A 22773-nucleotide genomic window follows, 5' to 3' on the forward strand; every position below is an offset into this window, starting at 1 on the left:
GCAGGGGAAAGGTGCCCCTAAACCACAGAACAAAGGACAAAGCCAAGGCGGGACAGCCCAAGACAACCAGCTGAAGCTGCAAGCAAAGAGCAACGCCGCGAAGCCGAGAAAGGACACTGGAAAATGGTGCGAGTTCCATAAGAGCTCCACTCACAACACAAGTGAGTGTCGGGCCAAACAGTCACTGGTGGCTGAGCTAAAGGTTTCAGAATCAGATGCATGTTCCGACTCTGAGTCAGAACCCGATAAGGGGTATGAAAAAGGGAAGCAGATCATTGATGCGGATCCCAGCGCCACTGTTGCTACCGCAAAGATCCAGAAAAATGAACCCGAAGATCCAGAGGAGGAGGAGCGTCTCTTCCACTCCCAGATGTGGGTCAAGGGCTCCCCGATACAGTTCATTGTTGATAGCGGGAGTCAAAAGAACCTCATTTCGGCAGAGGTCGTGAAGCGGTTGGGCTTACCGACCACAGCACATCCACAACCATACACCATTGGGTGGCTTTACCAAGGGCGAGATCTTCGCGTGAGCCAGCAGTGTCGCCTTCCATACAACATCAAGCCCTTCACGGATGAGGTATTGTGTGACATTGCTCCCCTTGAAGTTTGTGATGTATTACTAGGACAACCATACTTGTGGAAGCGACATGCTGTGTATGAATCAAGGCCCCGTGCTGTTATTATTACATTGGGAAATAAGTTGTTCAGGATACCAGAGGTACCACCACCTGCCGCCATCTCTTTGATTACTGCAAAACAATGCAGTAAGATCATTTCCAAAACCAGGAAATTTGTTTTCCTGATGATACGCCCTCAAGGGAAGAAGAAGACAGTGGCCGCGGCCTCCAAACGAGGTCCCTCTGCACGGCAGCTACAAATGGACAAGATTGTGGAGGAGTACAAAGACATCTTCACCTCCCCGGCAGGGGTTCCTCTGCACTGTCAAGTCAAGCACTCCATTGATCTGACCCCAGGTGCGCCGCTACCCAATGGACCAATTTATCGGCGCTCCGTTCTGGAGAACAATGAAATCAAGAGGCAGATTCAGGAGCTCCTACAGAAAGGTCACATCCGTCCGAGTTCTTCGCCCTGTGGGAGCCCGATAGTGTTGGTACAGAAGAAGGATGGGACGTGGAGACTCTGTATTGACTATCGGGCGCTGAACAAGATCACTGTCCGTAATAGGTACCCGATCCCGCGGATTGATGACCTCCTAGACCAACTAAAGGGGGCGAAATATTTCAGCAAGATCGATCTGAAGTCAGGATATCACCAGGTACCAATTGAACCCTCAGATGTGTGGAAGACTGCCTTCAAATCCAAGGAGGGCCTCTTCGAATGGTTGGTCATGCCTTTCGGATTGACGAATGCTCCTGCAACCTTTATGAGGCTAATGGATGACATCTTGCGGCCATTCACCAACTCCTTTGTAGTAGTATACTTGGATGACATTCTGATCTTCAGCCAGAGTTGGGAAGAGCACCTCCACCACATCCGACAGGTTCTCCAAACACTGCGGCAACACAAGCTATGTGCCAATTTGGAGAAATGCACTTTTGGCATGACCGAGGTCCAGTATCTGGGATACATCATTGATGAACAGGGGGTGCATGTCGATCCAGCCAAGGTCCAAGTCATTCGGGATTGGCCCTCTCCAACCACTCTAACAGAGCTCCGCAGCTTTCTAGGTCTTGCCAACTTCTACCGCAGGTTTGTGTTGGGATTTTCTCATATTTCTTGGCCCTTGAGTCAAGTCACCAAGGGCGGGGCGAAAGCAAAATTCTTTTGGTCTGAATCTCAACAGAAGGCATTCAGGGAGTTGAAGGATCGCCTCTGCACGGCACCAGTGCTCGCGTTACCAGATTTACAACAACCATTTGAGGTCGAGACAGATGCCTCTGACTATGCTATTGGGGCAGTCCTTACTCAACATGGACATCCAGTGGCATATCACAGTGAAACACTTTCAGACACAGTCCGGAAGTACCCCACTTATGATAAAGAGATGTATTCCATTGTACAGGCCTGCCGACAATGGAAGCATTACATTTTGGGGAAGGAAACGGTCATCCACACAGACCACCGACCTCTGCAATTCATACAGACCCAAGGGAAATTGCAGAATGATCGCCATCAGAAGTGGTCTACATACCTGCAACAGTTTCACTTGAATATCAAGTATAAAAAGGGCAGCACCAATAATGTTGCAGATTGCCTCAGTCGACCACCGATCATGGCGCTAACCACCGTGCTCAACTCTTGCGGGCACGAGACTTCTGATTGGCCACTTCTCTACAAAAGCGACCCAGAATTCGGCCACACATACCAGACACTCTTGGAGGGTCGGCAGGTTGCAGATTTTCACCTCCAGGATGCCCTATTATGCCACCTCGGTCACCTTTGTGTTCCTTCAAGCGAGCGTGCCAAGATGATTTGGGAAGCACACTACAGTCGGGCTGCTGGGCATTTCGGGGTCGAGAAAACAGTGGCAGTACTGCAAAACTATTTCTATTGGCCGAATCTTCGACAGGATGTTGGGAAGTACATCCGATCATGTACTGCCTGTGCCATTGCCAAACCGACCATTAAGAAGCAAGGCCTCTATACCCCGTTGCCTACCCCTAGTCGACCTTGGGAATCCATCTCCATGGATTACATGTCAGGCCTTCCTTCCACTAAGCATGGAAATGACTGTGTTTTTGTGGTCGTCGACAGGTTCTCAAAGATGGCCATTATGATGGCCTGCAAGAAGAATATCACAGCAGAAGCCACTGCTAAACTCTTCTTTGAACGAGTGTGGGTGCACTTTGGGATCCCACAGTCTATCATCTCAGATCGGGACAGTCGGTTTCTCAGCACATTTTGGTCCAGTCTCTGGTCAATGCTGGACACCAAACTCACGAAGTCCACAGCCTTCCATCCTCAAACTGATGGCCAGACAGAGGTTGTCAACAGGATGATTGTGCACATTCTGCGCATGTATAACTCAAAGCATCCACGCACATGGGACGAGAGCCTCCCCTATGTTCAGCACAGCTACAACCGAGCTCTTCACAGCTCCACTGGCCATAGCCCTTTTCAGGTGGGTTTAGGATTCCAGCCACTATGCCCCATTGATGTGGCCATGCCACTTGCAGCTACTCACATGAATTCAGCTCATGTCCAGTCCGAAACAGATAAGGCCACCAGCTTCATTGAGCGCATCCAACATATTCGCCAGCAGGTCCATGACATTCTTGAGAAATCAAATGCCAAGTACAAGCAGCGACATGATCAACACCGGGTGCCACACAAGTTTCAGGTGGGCGACAAAGTCTGGTTGCATTTGCAAAAGGAACGCCTTACTGGAGCCTATCGGAAATTGAGACCACTTCGATATGGTCCTTACACCATTACTAAGGCTATGGGAGACAATGCATTTGAGCTCAGCATTCCCCCATTCCTTGGCCTGCACCCAGTGTTCAATGTGGACCGCCTTCGGCCATACTTTCCACCATTGCTAGACACATCCGACATTGCAGAACAGCTCAAACCCACAGAATTAAATCCAGATTGCATGGAACAAGCTGCAACTGATCGGATCATGGACACACAGATCAAGAACACTCGCCAACAGCATATCCAACTGTATCGAGTTGTCAAAGCAGGCCAACTCCTTCAGCAGGGCAAGTGGCTCACCAGGGAACAAGTTCAGCAGAGGTTTCCTCATCTCATGGAGGAGCTCAACGCAATGGGGACCATTGCTTCCTAAGGGGGGAGGAATGATCCAGGTGGATATTGGTGGCCACCTGCCAGGTCCACCTGGACCCCCACCATTGTCTTTCTCAGCATTTTCAGTTTCCTTAATTGTAGCACAGTTTACTATTTTTAGCAGTTTTTCGGGTCCTGAACTTCCGGAGCCGTTTTGAGGCCCTAAACGACGTTTTTTTTGGAATTCTGGGGCGACCGAGCCCTATGTTGCCTCCCAAAGTGGTAGTACTCGGATAGATCTTTCTAACGAGCTATCGTACGCGTCAAACGGAGATCGTATGCCAAAGTTACGACCCCGGGAAATTGATGTACCAATTTACCCAAACGGGGCCCACAATTTGGCGTTTCATCTTCTAGGGTTAGGTTTCGGTATGTGAAGGGTTTTCCATTGTTTCTCAACAATAAATAGGCCTTCGAGCCTCATTGTAATACAGTTCAGAACAGTTCAGAGGCATGTAGCCATCACATCTCTTCTCAGAGATAAGCTACCATCGCCCTAGCTAGTTTATTGCCATTTCTGTTTGTAAGCATATGTCAGTATTTTCCATTAATGAAATGAAGTATTATTTCCGCTGCATCTTTGTGTATATGGTTATCTCTGTAATTTGTTGCGTTCCTGTTTAAATCTGGATCAGTGGTATCAGAGCGGTCTGCTTTTTCTCTGTTTTTCTTTGCATGTCCCCAACAAGGTCGGGATATAAGGAGTTAGGGCTTGAACTGGTTGAACCTTTGCAAGACCAGCCTCGCAAATCCCGACGGCCTCCCATGGCGGACGAGAAGAAAGACGAGGGGGCAGGAGATCCCATCAAAATCTTGCTCGAAGAAGCGCTCGAGCGACAACGGAACGCGATGATGGACAGCTTTGCGCAGATCCTTCAGCGGCTACCCAGAAGCGGCGCATCGGCTTCCAGCAGCTCCTCTGGAAACGCCACACCCTTTAAGGTACAAGTTAATTTTGAAATCCCCATATTCGAGGGTCAGATAGACGCCGATGCCGTAGATAAATGGTTAAATCTGCTAGAGGGTTATTTTTCTGTTCATGAATTTTCGAGTCGGGAAAAGATTGTTTTTGCTCTTCTCAAAGCAGCCCCCCACGTCAAGGACTGGTGGGAAACCTACTGCGAGCAGAAGGATGAAAGTACTGGCTCACTATTTTCAGCCGCACCCACCTGGGATTCGTTCCGGGATGCCATCAAGGAGCAGTACTACCCTGTCGGAAGCTATGAGGATGAATACATAAAGTGGACCACGCTGCGGCAGGGAAGGGACCAAGATGTGCCGGAGTTCACCAATCTTTTCCATACCCTTCGCACAAAGTTGGGTATCAAGGATTCGGAGCAACATTTGATACTCAAATACCGTGGCTGCCTGCACAAGTACATCCAGGAAGAAATACAGTTCCTAAACATCCCCTCGCTCGGCGCAGCATACCGGTATGCCGTCAAAGTCGAGCAGAAGTTTAAACAAAAGAAGCGAGACTTTGGATCTGCGAATCCAAAGCAGGGGAAAGGTGCCCCTAAACCACAGAACAAAGGACAAAGCCAAGGCGGGACAGCCCAAGACAACCAGCTGAAGCTGCAAGCAAAGAGCAACGCCGCGAAGCCGAGAAAGGACACTGGAAAATGGTGCGAGTTCCATAAGAGCTCCACTCACAACACAAGTGAGTGTCGGGCCAAACAGTCACTGGTGGCTGAGCTAAAGGTTTCAGAATCAGATGCATGTTCCGACTCTGAGTCAGAACCCGATAAGGGGTATGAAAAAGGGAAGCAGATCATTGATGCGGATCCCAGCGCCACTGTTGCTACCGCAAAGATCCAGAAAAATGAACCCGAAGATCCAGAGGAGGAGGAGCGTCTCTTCCACTCCCAGATGTGGGTCAAGGGCTCCCCGATACAGTTCATTGTTGATAGCGGGAGTCAAAAGAACCTCATTTCGGCAGAGGTCGTGAAGCGGTTGGGCTTACCGACCACAGCACATCCACAACCATACACCATTGGGTGGCTTTACCAAGGGCGAGATCTTCGCGTGAGCCAGCAGTGTCGCCTTCCATACAACATCAAGCCCTTCACGGATGAGGTATTGTGTGACATTGCTCCCCTTGAAGTTTGTGATGTATTACTAGGACAACCATACTTGTGGAAGCGACATGCTGTGTATGAATCAAGGCCCCGTGCTGTTATTATTACATTGGGAAATAAGTTGTTCAGGATACCAGAGGTACCACCACCTGCCGCCATCTCTTTGATTACTGCAAAACAATGCAGTAAGATCATTTCCAAAACCAGGAAATTTGTTTTCCTGATGATACGCCCTCAAGGGAAGAAGAAGACAGTGGCCGCGGCCTCCAAACGAGGTCCCTCTGCACGGCAGCTACAAATGGACAAGATTGTGGAGGAGTACAAAGACATCTTCACCTCCCCGGCAGGGGTTCCTCTGCACTGTCAAGTCAAGCACTCCATTGATCTGACCCCAGGTGCGCCGCTACCCAATGGACCAATTTATCGGCGCTCCGTTCTGGAGAACAATGAAATCAAGAGGCAGATTCAGGAGCTCCTACAGAAAGGTCACATCCGTCCGAGTTCTTCGCCCTGTGGGAGCCCGATAGTGTTGGTACAGAAGAAGGATGGGACGTGGAGACTCTGTATTGACTATCGGGCGCTGAACAAGATCACTGTCCGTAATAGGTACCCGATCCCGCGGATTGATGACCTCCTAGACCAACTAAAGGGGGCGAAATATTTCAGCAAGATCGATCTGAAGTCAGGATATCACCAGGTACCAATTGAACCCTCAGATGTGTGGAAGACTGCCTTCAAATCCAAGGAGGGCCTCTTCGAATGGTTGGTCATGCCTTTCGGATTGACGAATGCTCCTGCAACCTTTATGAGGCTAATGGATGACATCTTGCGGCCATTCACCAACTCCTTTGTAGTAGTATACTTGGATGACATTCTGATCTTCAGCCAGAGTTGGGAAGAGCACCTCCACCACATCCGACAGGTTCTCCAAACACTGCGGCAACACAAGCTATGTGCCAATTTGGAGAAATGCACTTTTGGCATGACCGAGGTCCAGTATCTGGGATACATCATTGATGAACAGGGGGTGCATGTCGATCCAGCCAAGGTCCAAGTCATTCGGGATTGGCCCTCTCCAACCACTCTAACAGAGCTCCGCAGCTTTCTAGGTCTTGCCAACTTCTACCGCAGGTTTGTGTTGGGATTTTCTCATATTTCTTGGCCCTTGAGTCAAGTCACCAAGGGCGGGGCGAAAGCAAAATTCTTTTGGTCTGAATCTCAACAGAAGGCATTCAGGGAGTTGAAGGATCGCCTCTGCACGGCACCAGTGCTCGCGTTACCAGATTTACAACAACCATTTGAGGTCGAGACAGATGCCTCTGACTATGCTATTGGGGCAGTCCTTACTCAACATGGACATCCAGTGGCATATCACAGTGAAACACTTTCAGACACAGTCCGGAAGTACCCCACTTATGATAAAGAGATGTATTCCATTGTACAGGCCTGCCGACAATGGAAGCATTACATTTTGGGGAAGGAAACGGTCATCCACACAGACCACCGACCTCTGCAATTCATACAGACCCAAGGGAAATTGCAGAATGATCGCCATCAGAAGTGGTCTACATACCTGCAACAGTTTCACTTGAATATCAAGTATAAAAAGGGCAGCACCAATAATGTTGCAGATTGCCTCAGTCGACCACCGATCATGGCGCTAACCACCGTGCTCAACTCTTGCGGGCACGAGACTTCTGATTGGCCACTTCTCTACAAAAGCGACCCAGAATTCGGCCACACATACCAGACACTCTTGGAGGGTCGGCAGGTTGCAGATTTTCACCTCCAGGATGCCCTATTATGCCACCTCGGTCACCTTTGTGTTCCTTCAAGCGAGCGTGCCAAGATGATTTGGGAAGCACACTACAGTCGGGCTGCTGGGCATTTCGGGGTCGAGAAAACAGTGGCAGTACTGCAAAACTATTTCTATTGGCCGAATCTTCGACAGGATGTTGGGAAGTACATCCGATCATGTACTGCCTGTGCCATTGCCAAACCGACCATTAAGAAGCAAGGCCTCTATACCCCGTTGCCTACCCCTAGTCGACCTTGGGAATCCATCTCCATGGATTACATGTCAGGCCTTCCTTCCACTAAGCATGGAAATGACTGTGTTTTTGTGGTCGTCGACAGGTTCTCAAAGATGGCCATTATGATGGCCTGCAAGAAGAATATCACAGCAGAAGCCACTGCTAAACTCTTCTTTGAACGAGTGTGGGTGCACTTTGGGATCCCACAGTCTATCATCTCAGATCGGGACAGTCGGTTTCTCAGCACATTTTGGTCCAGTCTCTGGTCAATGCTGGACACCAAACTCACGAAGTCCACAACCTTCCATCCTCAAACTGATGGCCAGACAGAGGTTGTCAACAGGATGATTGTGCACATTCTGCGCATGTATAACTCAAAGCATCCACGCACATGGGACGAGAGCCTCCCCTATGTTCAGCACAGCTACAACCGAGCTCTTCACAGCTCCACTGGCCATAGCCCTTTTCAGGTGGGTTTAGGATTCCAGCCACTATGCCCCATTGATGTGGCCATGCCACTTGCAGCTACTCACATGAATTCAGCTCATGTCCAGTCCGAAACAGATAAGGCCACCAGCTTCATTGAGCGCATCCAACATATTCGCCAGCAGGTCCATGACATTCTTGAGAAATCAAATGCCAAGTACAAGCAGCGACATGATCAACACCGGGTGCCACACAAGTTTCAGGTGGGCGACAAAGTCTGGTTGCATTTGCAAAAGGAACGCCTTACTGGAGCCTATCGGAAATTGAGACCACTTCGATATGGTCCTTACACCATTACTAAGGCTATGGGAGACAATGCATTTGAGCTCAGCATTCCCCCATTCCTTGGCCTGCACCCAGTGTTCAATGTGGACCGCCTTCGGCCATACTTTCCACCATTGCTAGACACATCCGACATTGCAGAACAGCTCAAACCCACAGAATTAAATCCAGATTGCATGGAACAAGCTGCAACTGATCGGATCATGGACACACAGATCAAGAACACTCGCCAACAGCATATCCAACTGTATCGAGTTGTCAAAGCAGGCCAACTCCTTCAGCAGGGCAAGTGGCTCACCAGGGAACAAGTTCAGCAGAGGTTTCCTCATCTCATGGAGGAGCTCAACGCAATGGGGACCATTGCTTCCTAAGGGGGGAGGAATGATCCAGGTGGATATTGGTGGCCACCTGCCAGGTCCACCTGGACCCCCACCATTGTCTTTCTCAGCATTTTCAGTTTCCTTAATTGTAGCACAGTTTACTATTTTTAGCAGTTTTTCGGGTCCTGAACTTCCGGAGCCGTTTTGAGGCCCTAAACGACGTTTTTTTTGGAATTCTGGGGCGACCGAGCCCAATGTTGCCTCCCAAAGTGGTAGTACTCGGATAGATCTTTCTAACGAGCTATCGTACGCGTCAAACGGAGATCGTATGCCAAAGTTACGACCCCGGGAAATTGATGTACCAATTTACCCAAACGGGGCCCACAATTTGGCGTTTCATCTTCTAGGGTTAGGTTTCGGTATGTGAAGGGTTTTCCATTGTTTCTCAACAATAAATAGGCCTTCGAGCCTCATTGTAATACAGTTCAGAACAGTTCAGAGGCATGTAGCCATCACATCTCTTCTCAGAGATAAGCTACCATCGCCCTAGCTAGTTTATTGCCATTTCTGTTTGTAAGCATATGTCAGTATTTTCCATTAATGAAATGAAGTATTATTTCCGCTGCATCTTTGTGTATATGGTTATCTCTGTAATTTGTTGCGTTCCTGCTTAAATCTGGATCAGTGGTATCAGAGCGGTCTGCTTTTTCTCTGTTTTTCTTTGCATGTCCCCAACAAGGTCGGGATATAAGGAGTTAGGGCTTGAACTGGTTGAACCTTTGCAAGACCAGCCTCGCAAATCCCGACGGCCTCCCATGGCGGACGAGAATAAAGACGAGGGGGCAGGAGATCCCATCAAAATCTTGCTCGAAGAAGCGCTCGAGCGACAACGGAACGCGATGATGGACAGCTTTGCGCAGATCCTTCAGCGGCTACCCAGAAGCGGCGCATCGGCTTCCAGCAGCTCCTCTGGAAACGCCACACCCTTTAAGGTACAAGTTAATTTTGAAATCCCCATATTCGAGGGTCAGATAGACGCCGATGCCGTAGATAAATGGTTAAATCTGCTAGAGGGTTATTTTTCTATTCATGAATTTTCGAGTCGGGAAAAGATTGTTTTTGCTCTTCTCAAAGCAGCCCCCCACGTCAAGGACTGGTGGGAAACCTACTGCGAGCAGAAGGATGAAAGTACTGGCTCACTATTTTCAGCCGCACCCACCTGGGATTCGTTCCGGGATGCCATCAAGGAGCAGTACTACCCTGTCGGAAGCTATGAGGATGAATACATAAAGTGGACCACGCTGCGGCAGGGAAGGGACCAAGATGTGCCGGAGTTCACCAATCTTTTCCATACCCTTCGCACAAAGTTGGGTATCAAGGATTCGGAGCAACATTTGATACTCAAATACCGTGGCTGCCTGCACAAGTACATCCAGGAAGAAATACAGTTCCTAAACATCCCCTCGCTCGGCGCAGCATACCGGTATGCCGTCAAAGTCGAGCAGAAGTTTAAACAAAAGAAGCGAGACTTTGGATCTGCGAATCCAAAGCAGGGGAAAGGTGCCCCTAAACCACAGAACAAAGGACAAAGCCAAGGCGGGACAGCCCAAGACAACCAGCTGAAGCTGCAAGCAAAGAGCAACGCCGCGAAGCCGAGAAAGGACACTGGAGAATGGTGCGAGTTCCATAAGAGCTCCACTCACAACACAAGTGAGTGTCGGGCCAAACAGTCACTGGTGGCTGAGCTAAAGGTTTCATAATCAGATGCATGTTCCGACTCTGAGTCAGAACCCGATAAGGGGTATGAAAAAGGGAAGCAGATCATTGATGCGGATCCCAGCGCCACTGTTGCTACCACAAAGATCCAGAAAAATGAACCCGAAGATCCAGAGGAGGAGGAGCGTCTCTTCCACTCCCAGATGTGGGTCAAGGGCTCCCCGATACAGTTCATTGTTGATAGCGGGAGTCAAAAGAACCTCATTTCGGCAGAGGTCGTGAAGCGGTTGGGCTTACCGACCACAGCACATCCACAACCATACACCATTGGGTGGCTTTACCAAGGGCGAGATCTTCGCGTGAGCCAGCAGTGTCGCCTTCCATACAACATCAAGCCCTTCACGGATGAGGTATTGTGTGACATTGCTCCCCTTGAAGTTTGTGATGTATTACTAGGACAACCATACTTGTGGAAGCGACATGCTGTGTATGAATCAAGGCCCCGTGCTGTTATTATTACATTGGGAAATAAGTTGTTCAGGATACCAGAGGTACCACCACCTGCCGCCATCTCTTTGATTACTGCAAAACAATGCAGTAAGATCATTTCCAAAACCAGGAAATTTGTTTTCCTGATGATACGCCCTCAAGGGAAGAAGAAGACAGTGGCCGCGGCCTCCAAACGAGGTCCCTCTGCACGGCAGCTACAAATGGACAAGATTGTGGAGGAGTACAAAGACATCTTCACCTCCCCGGCAGGGGTTCCTCTGCACTGTCAAGTCAAGCACTCCATTGATCTGACCCCAGGTGCGCCGCTACCCAATGGACCAATTTATCGGCGCTCCGTTCTGGAGAACAATGAAATCAAGAGGCAGATTCAGGAGCTCCTACAGAAAGGTCACATCCGTCCGAGTTCTTCGCCCTGTGGGAGCCCGATAGTGTTGGTACAGAAGAAGGATGGGACGTGGAGACTCTGTATTGACTATCGGGCGCTGAACAAGATCACTGTCCGTAATAGGTACCCGATCCCGCGGATTGATGACCTCCTAGACCAACTAAAGGGGGCGAAATATTTCAGCAAGATCGATCTGAAGTCAGGATATCACCAGGTACCAATTGAACCCTCAGATGTGTGGAAGACTGCCTTCAAATCCAAGGAGGGCCTCTTCGAATGGTTGGTCATGCCTTTCGGATTGACGAATGCTCCTGCAACCTTTATGAGGCTAATGGATGACATCTTGCGGCCATTCACCAACTCCTTTGTAGTAGTATACTTGGATGACATTCTGATCTTCAGCCAGAGTTGGGAAGAGCACCTCCACCACATCCGACAGGTTCTCCAAACACTGCGGCAACACAAGCTATGTGCCAATTTGGAGAAATGCACTTTTGGCATGACCGAGGTCCAGTATCTGGGATACATCATTGATGAACAGGGGGTGCATGTCGATCCAGCCAAGGTCCAAGTCATTCGGGATTGGCCCTCTCCAACCACTCTAACAGAGCTCCGCAGCTTTCTAGGTCTTGCCAACTTCTACCGCAGGTTTGTGTTGGGATTTTCTCATATTTCTTGGCCCTTGAGTCAAGTCACCAAGGGCGGGGCGAAAGCAAAATTCTTTTGGTCTGAATCTCAACAGAAGGCATTCAGGGAGTTGAAGGATCGCCTCTGCACGGCACCAGTGCTCGCGTTACCAGATTTACAACAACCATTTGAGGTCGAGACAGATGCCTCTGACTATGCTATTGGGGCAGTCCTTACTCAACATGGACATCCAGTGGCATATCACAGTGAAACACTTTCAGACACAGTCCGGAAGTACCCCACTTATGATAAAGAGATGTATTCCATTGTACAGGCCTGCCGACAATGGAAGCATTACATTTTGGGGAAGGAAACGGTCATCCACACAGACCACCGACCTCTGCAATTCATACAGACCCAAGGGAAATTGCAGAATGATCGCCATCAGAAGTGGTCTACATACCTGCAACAGTTTCACTTGAATATCAAGTATAAAAAGGGCAGCACCAATAATGTTGCAGATTGCCTCAGTCGACCACCGATCATGGCGCTAACCACCGTGCTCAACTCTTGCGGGCATGAGACTTCTGATTGGCCACTTCTCTACAAAAGTGACCCAGAATTCGGCCACACATACCAGACACTCTTGGAGGGTCGGCAGGTTGCAGATTTTCACCTCCAGGATGCCCTATTATGCCACCTCGGTCACCTTTGTGTTCCTTCAAGCGAGCGTGCCAAGATGATTTGGGAAGCACACTACAGTCGGGCTGCTGGGCATTTCGGGGTCGAGAAAACAGTGGCAGTACTGCAAAACTATTTCTATTGGCCGAATCTTCGACAGGATGTTGGGAAGTACATCCGATCATGTACTGCCTGTGCCATTGCCAAACCGACCATTAAGAAGCAAGGCCTCTATACCCCGTTGCCTACCCCTAGTCGACCTTGGGAATCCATCTCCATGGATTACATGTCAGGCCTTCCTTCCACTAAGCATGGAAATGACTGTGTTTTTGTGGTCGTCGACAGGTTCTCAAAGATGGCCATTATGATGGCCTGCAAGAAGAATATCACAGCAGAAGCCACTGCTAAACTCTTCTTTGAACGAGTGTGGGTGCACTTTGGGATCCCACAGTCTATCATCTCAGATCGGGACAGTCGGTTTCTCAGCACATTTTGGTCCAGTCTCTGGTCAATGCTGGACACCAAACTCACGAAGTCCACAACCTTCCATCCTCAAACTGATGGCCAGACAGAGGTTGTCAACAGGATGATTGTGCACATTCTGCGCATGTATAACTCAAAGCATCCACGCACATGGGACGAGAGCCTCCCCTATGTTCAGCACAGCTACAACCGAGCTCTTCACAGCTCCACTGGCCATAGCCCTTTTCAGGTGGGTTTAGGATTCCAGCCACTATGCCCCATTGATGTGGCCATGCCACTTGCAGCTACTCACATGAATTCAGCTCATGTCCAGTCCGAAACAGATAAGGCCACCAGCTTCATTGAGCGCATCCAACATATTCGCCAGCAGGTCCATGACATTCTTGAGAAATCAAATGCCAAGTACAAGCAGCGACATGATCAACACCGGGTGCCACACAAGTTTCAGGTGGGCGACAAAGTCTGGTTGCATTTGCAAAAGGAACGCCTTACTGGAGCCTATCGGAAATTGAGACCACTTCGATATGGTCCTTACACCATTACTAAGGCTATGGGAGACAATGCATTTGAGCTCAGCATTCCCCCATTCCTTGGCCTGCACCCAGTGTTCAATGTGGACCGCCTTCGGCCATACTTTCCACCATTGCTAGACACATCCGACATTGCAGAACAGCTCAAACCCACAGAATTAAATCCAGATTGCATGGAACAAGCTGCAACTGATCGGATCATGGACACACAGATCAAGAACACTCGCCAACAGCATATCCAACTGTATCGAGTTGTCAAAGCAGGCCAACTCCTTCAGCAGGGCAAGTGGCTCACCAGGGAACAAGTTCAGCAGAGGTTTCCTCATCTCATGGAGGAGCTCAACGCAATGGGGACCATTGCTTCCTAAGGGGGGAGGAATGATCCAGGTGGATATTGGTGGCCACCTGCCAGGTCCACCTGGACCCCCACCATTGTCTTTCTCAGCATTTTCAGTTTCCTTAATTGTAGCACAGTTTACTATTTTTAGCAGTTTTTCGGGTCCTGAACTTCCGGAGCCGTTTTGAGGCCCTAAACGACGTTTTTTTTGGAATTCTGGGGCGACCGAGCCCAATGTTGCCTCCCAAAGTGGTAGTACTCGGATAGATCTTTCTAACGAGCTATCGTACGCGTCAAACGGAGATCGTATGCCAGAGTTACGACCCCGGGAAATTGATGTACCAATTTACCCAAACGGGGCCCACAATTTGGCGTTTCATCTTCTAGGGTTAGGTTTCGGTATGTGAAGGGTTTTCCATTGTTTCTCAACAATAAATAGGCCTTCGAGCCTCATTGTAATACAGTTCAGAACAGTTCAGAGGCATGTAGCCATCACATCTCTTCTCAGAGATAAGCTACCATCGCCCTAGCTAGTTTATTGCCATTTCTGTTTGTAAGCATATGTCAGTATTTTCCATTAATGAAATGAAGTATTATTTCCGCTGCATCTTTGTGTAACCTCGGTCAAGAGGAACAACTCTCTTTTGGGGGAGGGGCCCCCGCCATCAACTTGAAGAACTAAAAGGCCGCCATCGCTCGACCAACGCCATCGGAGAGGCTGTTCATTAATACCAGTGAGTTAGCGCTCGACCAATAGGGCCAATTCCCACTCCTCCCTACACAGACCGGACCCATATCTCCCTAAATATCCCTAAAAGGCACTATATTGCTCACCCATATTAGGGCTTTCTCGCTCGATCAACCTCTCCCGCTCCTCCCTACACAGACCGCGCACCCATATATCCCTTCCTGCTTAAATCTGGATCATAGTTTCAAGGGTTTGACTAGATTTGGCTAATTGATATAGATAAGCAGCGTTTGGAGTTTGACATGATGCTTGATAATTCATAGAGATGGTTTAGAACTTTGACTTGATGTGTTTTGGATTATGTACTGATTGAACTCATTGTGATAACAAATTTTGGTTTTGACCTGGTGACTAAGGATTTGACATTATATCTAATGATTTTCCTCGACGACAGTGTTATGTGAGCATAGTAACTTTCAATCTTAATATTGGTATTCAATAATGGTTTTGTATTGGCCTCATTGTACATAAAATAATGGTTGAATTATAAACAATTGTGATTCAGTATGAAGTAATATCACAATAAATGGATAGAACCTGCATGACTTATCCTTGGTGTATGCATTTCGTCTAGTGACAGAAATGATTTTATTATGATAATGAGGATGACTCGATGAAGTTTGGTTTTATATTTCTTGGTAAATGAATTTTTTTTGATATGAAAATAGATGAAGTCATAACTTGATATTTGGATGTGACCTCTACCTATCACCTAGTCCAAAGAATTTTTTACAGTGATATCGATGATTTTGGTATTAGTTTTGATTTGGAATCTAAGGCTTGATAATTTGACTTAGTTGACTTAATTACATAATATTTATTTATGTAAGGTTAATCATATTGAAGCAAGCTCCCCGAGCCTGGTATGTCTGCATTGATAGTTACACAGTGAAGCCAAGAATATGTGTCGATCCAAACCTCTACTTCAAAAGTGGTCCAAGGTATGACTTTGATTTTGGTTTTATATATTGATGGAATATTCTTGACAGGTAATGAACCTTTGATGATTAAAGTAAGAGGGAGATTGCCTCTGAAGTTTGAAAAGAAGAATCATGGCATGTTGGAGTATGTTATGAATTTGGGAAAAGGAAATCTATATTGTGAAGCTATTAAAGAAAGTGGAAATGTGAATCCTTGCACGCTATGATTGAATCTCAAGAAGAGATATTCAATGAACTAACTTGGCAACTGATAGTTGATTTAAGCATTGATGTTCCATGTGAAAACTCAGTCGTACATTCTGATTTAATGCATGATTGGTCTGCTTCATACACATTGCATTGTCGTCGAGCACCCTTTGAGATATTTGCATGGGAAGATCAATTTTTGGTCTAAGATATTATTCCTATAATATGTGATTGCATGGATTTACTGATGATGTTTGGGATTTTTATTGATGAGCACATTTGGGTTCTGCCTTAGTATGATATTTTCCGTGATATTTTGAATGAGAAGTTTGTAGCCTTAAGCACGACCGAGGTTGAGTATGATGTTGCTAGCATGGCTAGTTGTAAACAAGGATGAAGAAACTCTTTGAAGAGTTGTTCGAGTAGGTTCTGGATATGGAAGGAATACGTTGAGATAACGATTAGTGGGATCTAATTGGCAGAAAATCCCATATGTTTATGCGACTTAGATACCTTCATATATTGATATAGTGTTGTTGTACAAGACAAGCTTAGGTTTGTGGTTGTTTCGTCCATGAGAGGGAGGTTGAAAAAGGTATCCTTTTTTTGATATATATATATATATATATATATATATATATATTGTTCTAATATAATATTTGATTTGATGTATTGTATGAACAGGAGACTACTGCTATTGAGACATGTTGATTACCATATATGAGCACGATGATATGTTTTTGATCTACAAAGAGCAGGACTAATCGAGAACATTGATCCAACTCTTCCCCCCCTGTCTGAGCTCCGAGGGTGAGGAATTGACATGAAGGAATCTTGGGGTTGATGGATCTCTAGACAATGGGGTCATAGATGTTGCTCCCCTATTTGTTACCCATAGGGTTGGAGATATTTCTCCCCTATCTTGGTCTTTTCAAAGTATACCCTAGTTAGCATCATACCCACAAGTTGGGCTTGTTGGGAATACCGCTCCCCATTTTTCCAACAAGTTGAGAGTGTACTTGGGGGTGTACAACCCAAGTTGATTATGATGCAGGTGTTCTATATTGAGGGCCATTGTTTGGAAGATCAATGGGAAATAGGATGGGATGAGATGTGATCCCCTATATCACCTATTGCTCAATATAGGGTAGTAAATGTTTAGCTCCCCCATGAGATTATAGTTTGATATTTGCTCCCCGGTGTGTTTTTGGGTTGAGATATGCTCCACTATGTTGTTTCGGGTTGAGAATAAGCTCCCCGATGTGGTTTCAAGTTGATATGTGCTCCCTGATATTGTTTCGAATTGAGATGTTCTCTCCGATGTGATAGAGGGTGGTAGCTATTTCCTTCTGATATCAAATTCCTCTACTTTTAGATTCGATAATTTTCAGCATATGAGCAGGGAAAATCAAGTGATAAGAAGGAATAAGCGAGAGATGAGCATAGATGAGCAGTGACGATATTTGATGATGAGATACCTGATATTGAATATGATTTGATAACAAGATATTTGCAATGATCACATGATGTTGTTGGAATTTATCCCTCGCTGAGAGGGAGTGTTCGTTTGGTAGATCAATGAAAAATTACAACCATGGGATGAGATTCCTCTTTTCGAGAGGACCAATGTTGACTATTGAAACACTCAATTTGGACAAGGGAAAGTGTATTTTTGAATTAAAGCCCACGTGTGCATATTTGATCAGGCCGGCCCTAAAAAAAATTGGACACCCTTGGAAGGATATAAATATAAGTCAAGTGAACCTGATTTGGAGATCATCATGAGACATTCTTATTTTCTCTTTCTTAGTTTTGGCTTGCGTAGGTCAGAGGTAGTTATGCGGAGAATTTGTTTGCATGAAGGAGAAATTTCATGCTCCAACACTCGTGCATTTTCTAGGGTTTTGGGTCACAGCCGCAGGCTTATAAAGGGGAAGTTTCCACTGTAGTCACTAGCATGCAGACCTATGCATGTGACTGGAGGGTTTCAATCGCATGCACGAAACTCTCTCCATGTGATTGGACTCTAGGATTTGATTTTTCACTTAACCGAATTTTTTGGTCATAGATCACAGTGTTCGGCAATTGACTACAGGAAGTGATAGTTTATTATAGGCTTCTAAATTAGGGTTTTGAGTATTAGTATTATTGGGCTCATCTCATGGATGTTGTTTAGTTAATTTCACTGGATAGGTTTATGATTGAAGATATGGATCATTGTACTCTCTTTCGCTAAATCATTCAATGATAATCTAATAAGAAGAAGAATTTGAAAGGGTTTTCCCCATAGTGGGTTTTGCCCTGATATCTGACCAATTATGGTGTTTTTATGTATGAATGTTTTTTTCTATTGTTCATTTATGTTCTGCTTCATTGATGATGATATTGTTCTTTCTACATATTTGCATATGTTGTTGAATAATGATGTAAATCTAAATAATTTTATGATGTTATGGGGTGAATTTAATGTGTAAATGAAGAAATGAAATTATCAAAGCAAACAAAAATATAGCCCTAAGAAAAATTAACATTGAACAAGACCATATTTCCTTGAAATAAACCTTCCATTAGTTAAATGTTCATGAAGGCACCCACTTGGATACCACTTTTTAGACCAAATATCATATCGAGAGGGGACTTGAATTAGTGTGGTGGAAAACTTATGATTTAATTTTTTTTATTAATGAACAAGCATGTAGAAATGTACCATAACCATTTGTAGCATAACAATAAATAAAACAATGCATCAAGAAGCCAGCATCACATGAACACAAGAGAACACAAACTTTTATGTGGAAACCCTTGCAAGAGAAAACCACAATTATTTTCTTCTTCTTCTTAAATTTGTTAAATATATTTCTAGTCACCAACTTACTAGAGGCACCCAGCCCCAAGATGTGCAAGCAACTACTTGTGATGGGCTACAACCTTATTAAGGCACCAACCTTGAAAAATGTGCAACCAACCACTTGCAATAGGTTGTGACCTAATTGAGGGATTAACCTCAAAGATGAGAAAGATTCGACTTGCTATAGGCTTCAACCTAGTTGAGGCATCAATCTCAATGGAGGTACCCACCTCCCGCTTCAACTTTTTTTAACCACTTTTCACAATATTTCAAATAGGATCCACCTTCTCTTCAATTAATATGTCTTCACACAAATCATATTGTTGTTGTCATAACATTACCATCAACTTGTCATATCATGTCCATACCATGTTATAAATTGTTCATCAATATACTCATACAAACCCTTCTCAGAACCTACTCATATCGTATACAAAATACTCATTGCAACTTGTCCATAAGCCCTCAAAACACAAAACAATGATTATGAAAATAAAAAACACATCATCAAGGATTTTCATGCCTTCAAAACTATTCACAATTGAATTTGTTGTCATTGCAACAATGACTCTCCAAGTTTTTTTTCCTAACTCGAGTTTGGAGCCTACATGAACTATCGTTTCAAGCCACCTAGTGTCATTGCATTGTTTGATTTGTTATTCTTATGTTTTCTCTAAGTATAGCATCTTCCTAAGTAAATGTTTTCTGAGTGTTGATGTTTAACCTTTAGAAGCGCTTGTGTTATTTTTCCCATGGTTAGGTGAACTCATAGATTTTATTAACTTAGAAACTATACTTTTTTTCGATGCACACACATAAAAAGCACACAAAAGTAAACAAAGGCAATAAAAAACACTTTAAAGGCAAAAGAAAACTTCAAGATGATGAAGACTTGCTCTTGTGTCGGGCGTACTCCTTTAGGATGAAGAATTGCACCCTCTTTGAGTGCACTCTGTCATGCTTAGCAAGTGCGCCATCCTTGAGTGCATTCCTTCGGCATGAAGACATGTGCCCTTCTAGAACTCATGCATGTGCTTTCTTGTTGAATGCGGGTTCACTCCTAGAAAATACGAGCCCACTTTACTTCTCTTAACTAACTCATTCACTCATCGACAAGTGGAAAGCATGCATGAGATAGATTTTCATGTAATATATTTTAAATCAACCCAGTTAATCATTCTTTCTCATAATAATTCTCATATGGGTTGGGCCCATATCTTTGGATCAAGAAACTCTTCGTCGATCTTCATTCCAGGTAAGTTTTGCATGTCAATTCCATTGGTTTCCTTGGATGGTTTTTGTTATCGATCTTGCTTTCCTTGATGGTGTTTCTTCTCTTTTCAATTTATTTACTGAAATTTGATTTCATTCTTGCCTCTATAAGTTTTAAGTTTTGCCGCAGTCGATGACTCTGCATATTCTTTAACTCTTCGCATTCCAATCATGATTGCGACAACATTCATAAAAACTTGTAGATCTTTCCTCTCTGCATTTCTATCATTCAATGTTCCTATTGGACTTGTCCTTGAGCCATTCTATGACAGAGATCACTTCTAGAAGATGAATCCCTGACTAACTCAGAAAACTACGCCCAGAAAAGACAAGTTTGGCTCTATATTTCACTCCTTCGTCACGAAGAATTGCACCCCCTTTGAGCGCATGAATGCACCCTGAAGGATTGAATGTTCTCCCTTCGTCTCTTAAACATGCGTCAGTGCACCCTCCTTTTCCTTTTGAGCGCATGAGCACACCTTGAAGACCTGAAGGCATGAAGATTCACTCCTTTGTCTCTTCGAAGTGTGCCCTTGTGCCCTCTTAGTCTCCTTAAGTGCATGAAAACACCTTCAAGGCCCAAATGAACTTCGTTCATGCTTCAATAGTGTGCCCTGGGCCCTTGATGTTTTCTCTCTCTTGCTTGAGGGCATGAGCACACTTCAAAGCCCCGCCTTAAACTTCCTTCGTGCTTTGAAAGTGAGACCTTCGTGTTTGCATGCAGATTTATTTCCCATGCAAGTAACTATGTGACGTATTTAATAGCCTTAATTCTTCGTTACATTTAATGGTTCTTTGAATATGATTTTCTATGTCATTTCTTGTAATAGATAGAATATTTTATAAATTCTAATCATTGTCTCCATGAGTGTGCTTCCACATACAGGTTGTTGAGCTGCAAGTATTGTTACTCTTTCATCATCTATTGGAACCATGCCTCCCGCTACATGTCAAGCGGCCTCCAAAGAAGATTCATAGGCAAGCATTGAAGAAGCAATTGAAGTTACAAAGGTTACCATTCCCATCTATGCAAATACATAGCGCTTCATAGATAAGTCTACTAAGGTCACATGGAATGACATCAAAGACATTCATGCAGAAATTGTTCATTGAAAACTTGGAAGATATAGAAGTATACATCAATATTAAGTGGTCCAGGATACACATGATCGCATGCAGATTCCTAGTCATCCCTTGTGTAGAAGTGATTGAGTGAATTCTTACACATTGTTATCAGAAAACCTAACCCTAACAAGCTAACGATCAGGTAGACCTTGAGTAACTATTTCAAACCAACTTTTGGTTGAGGCTTAGGCTCCTCAACTTGAGAGGGCTCTCTCACTAGGTTAAAGATTTTGATAATGGATTAGATGGCTAACTCTATGAAACAAATGAAGGAGTGTAAATGGTTGAAACACAATCAATAAACATCCATTGGGCTTATGGAGTCAGAAAATTCTTAGTATGACAACAATATCAGCTGAACATGGAAGTCAGGGCATCAAAAGTTCAATATATCAGTTAACACATAGAAACATGTAGGAAACACAGTCTACAAATGCATGAAGGAAGTTAGAGTATTGTCAATGAGTTCTAAGTATCATACATTCATACTACTACAAAAAGGAAATGAGGACAAACATAAAACAAGCCACCATTGAACTCTTTCTGAATCTTGAGAAGTAAAGCCAAAGTCTGTATTCATAAAAACATAATCTTCTACAATGACACAATATGAGTGTTTTCTCTGAAAATTTCCAACCCCTAGTGCATTACAACTCTTGTCATATATAGAGTTTCCTTACAAGCTTGAATTCCTTCCTCCAGTAAGAGGGGACTTTGAATTTCTCTAGACCTGACAGCTATTGAACTTTAAACAAACTATTATTTACAACTGATTGTAAACTAACAGTCTTAGAGACCTAATTTGACTAGGAGTGTAACTCCTTATCTATGTTGGCAACAACCTTAGCTATGAAAACAAACTCGTTCTTTGACATATGTCCCTCTTCATTTTTGGCTTGAGTGATGACTTTAAACTTCATGCTGGCCTTTGATTGCTTGTCCTTTAACTGTCCCTGGATAATAGGAAAACTGCCCTTGTTTTTTTTGCTTTGGTCTCCAAAGTGGTTCCTCGAATTTTGTTAACCATCTTATCCTTTTAATAACACGTGATGCCTTGAATTAGACCAAAGGTCTTTCTCATATACTCGTTCTAAGACAAAACCCCTTAGATGCTGGTTGAAGCATGACAACTATCTGAGCTACAAAATGACTGTTGTTTTCGTAGCGCAGAATTTGGAATTATTAGATGCTTCTCATTCTTTGAATTTTCCTTTGCCTAGTATTCCAAACTTCTGAGGTGGCCCTTTTGTCTCTTCTACAGCAGCATTCTTTCATAATGGTTCCCCACTTTCATTTCAAAATTGATTCAAAAAACAAAACTGGTAGCTTCAACAGTTTCGTAGCACACTACGAAACTGTTGTGCATTATATGTCATTTTTAGCAGTTTCATAGCATGCTACGGAACTGTTGTGTGATTCAAGAACATGGTTTTTG

The sequence above is a fragment of the Pinus tabuliformis genome, chromosome 8 (assembly GCF_031772625.1).
Source record: "Pinus tabuliformis cultivar Carrire ecotype Pingquan chromosome 8, CPIR1, whole genome shotgun sequence".
NCBI lineage: Eukaryota > Viridiplantae > Streptophyta > Pinopsida > Pinales > Pinaceae > Pinus > Pinus tabuliformis.